At 44.6% G+C, this 1,997-nt stretch overlaps 1 protein-coding gene across 3 annotated transcripts in view; it reads left to right on the plus strand.

Moving 5' to 3' along the window:
* Positions 1-1,997, plus strand: part of LOC101855875 (multidrug resistance-associated protein 5) — an 80,154-nt gene that overhangs the window by 14,032 nt on the left and 64,125 nt on the right. Inside the window, exon 1 of one of the 3 annotated variants that reach the window (XM_013083790.2) lies at positions 857-926. The exons of the other annotated variants lie outside the window; for them this stretch is intronic. The gene's annotated coding sequence lies outside the window, so the exon portion shown is untranslated. Of the gene's footprint in view, positions 1-856; positions 927-1,997 lie in introns of those variants that run through there. 3 annotated transcript variants of the gene reach the window in all.

The raw sequence follows: 1,997 nt of genomic DNA on the forward strand, positions 1-1,997 counted from the left end.
CCCCCCCTCAAATAAAAAGACTATTTTCTGCAGTACGCATTATGGAGGTATGCTTACAATTAGGAATTCCGTAACGAGCGACCACTAAATCGGAGGCCCTGTGTGCAAGTTGCGCACCTTCAAGATCCTTTGATGGTCCAAAATCAATGAGTAGGCTTCGGCCGCCACCCGGGAAAACTTCAGAAAATTCTAGAAAAGAAAAACCTTTGAATGAGAGGCGAACACCTTAACCTCTAGGCCATGAGAGCCCCCGGGTAGGGTTTGGAGTAGGGGTAAGGGTTTGGAGTAGGGGTAAGGGTTTGGAGTAGGGGTAAGGGTAGGGGTTAGGGTTTGGAGTAGGGGTAAGGGTAGGGGTTAAGGGTCGGGCAAGGTTTAGGGTTAGGCCCCTTCTATATTGTTTGTTGGGGTGGTCACTCGTGACGGAAGTCCTTCCCTGAAAATGTCTGTGTCCCGCGCGCTCATATTGTGAACTTATGCAGTTGCGAGCGCCGTAAAACACCTTTACAAAAACAAACAAAGAGAAAAGAGATAAACAGATAATCGGCCCGATCGGCCGATCCCATCCGTAGTGGGCACCCCGTATGAAACTGAAAACAAAATCGTTTGTTTTGGAGGCGACCGAGTGGGCACCCCATATAAGGCAGTACTATAAACCTTTGTGCCCACTTTCGTTTTCACGCGTGAGATGCGTTGTGTGTCGCATGCCGCGTGCCGTGTGTCTTCCTTTGGAAGGTCGGCCTAATAAAAATTATCATTAAAAAGGTCTGTCCAAAAGGTTACTCACACGTTCACTCCTGTCTTCCACGTGAGTGGTGGGGAGTTCAGTGTGAGCGCTGGTCATTCTGATCTGTGTTATTTGCGGTCAAACCAAAGCTTCGCCGGTCATAGTACATTTTTACCTACGGCTCGCTGCTCGTCGACTCTAGGTGAGTGTTTTTTCTCTTGGCCCTTCAAGAACGCACACGGATATCCCACTTCAATTTAGCATTTTGCAATTTTAAACCCATACTTCATTCTCCTTCTGGGCGTGTGGGTTTTTTTTCGATTTTATGTTATAGTTTGGTAGGTAAAAGTTTTACTGGATTCGCATCTGCAAAAGGTGATATTAATATGAGCGTGCGGTCTTTTTCTGTATATTTCTTACTGTTATCGTATTTTCTCCCTCTCTATGTTATTTTGAAAGTAATTTTATGTTATACCCTATGTATCTTTTCCTACTCTAAGAAGTGGTTGGTTGCAAGGCGCCACTGGTAGGTCATATTTCAGATCTTTCCTCTTTAGCGTCTCTTCCCCTCTCCCTATCCCCCTCCCTTCGCGTATCGGTCGTTACAGCGTCTTTGTGCTTCGTTTTACTCAAAACCCAGTAGTGATTATGCGGGGGTTGTGGTGTGATTTCCTCCTTTCCTGTCAAGTATCAGAATCTATTGTTCATATCTCTTCTCCTTTTTTTTTGGTTTTTTTTTGTGTTACTCTCCAGTACCTGTATGACCTAGGCCTATTTGTGTTGCAAGTTCTGTAAAATTCTTACTATGCTTGTGTCCCGCGTGTTCATATTTCTTTAACCCAGTTCGAGAATCCCCCCCCCCCCCCCAAAAAAAAAAAAAAAAAACGTTTGATTGTTTTCTTGGTTTAAAACAAGTGGGTTGATTAGAGTGCCTCACCGGTAGGTCCTTTTTTTTTCTTTTTTGTAGTGTGTCTGTCTGTCCCACCCAGTTCCCTCCCCTAATATTATCGGCAGTTATTACGTATGTGCTTTACTTTACTCAAAACTCGAAAAGGGGTCAGTTAATGCTAGATTCGAGCGTAACGTGTTAGGCCTAGGCTCTTTGCGTGGGTGGTTGACGGGTACGCTTGTGTGGTTTGCTCCTTCTTTTCCATCAAACCATCAAACATCAGTTATTGCCCTTATCTCTCTTTCTTTTTGTTTGTTACTCTCCAGTAACACCCTATCTCCTGCACTTGTATGACCTAATTGTGTTGCAACTCTCATACCCCCC

Source organism: Aplysia californica, unplaced genomic scaffold (genome assembly GCF_000002075.1).
Source record: "Aplysia californica isolate F4 #8 unplaced genomic scaffold, AplCal3.0 scaffold00254, whole genome shotgun sequence".
In the NCBI taxonomy this organism is placed as follows: Eukaryota; Metazoa; Mollusca; class Gastropoda; order Aplysiida; family Aplysiidae; genus Aplysia; species Aplysia californica.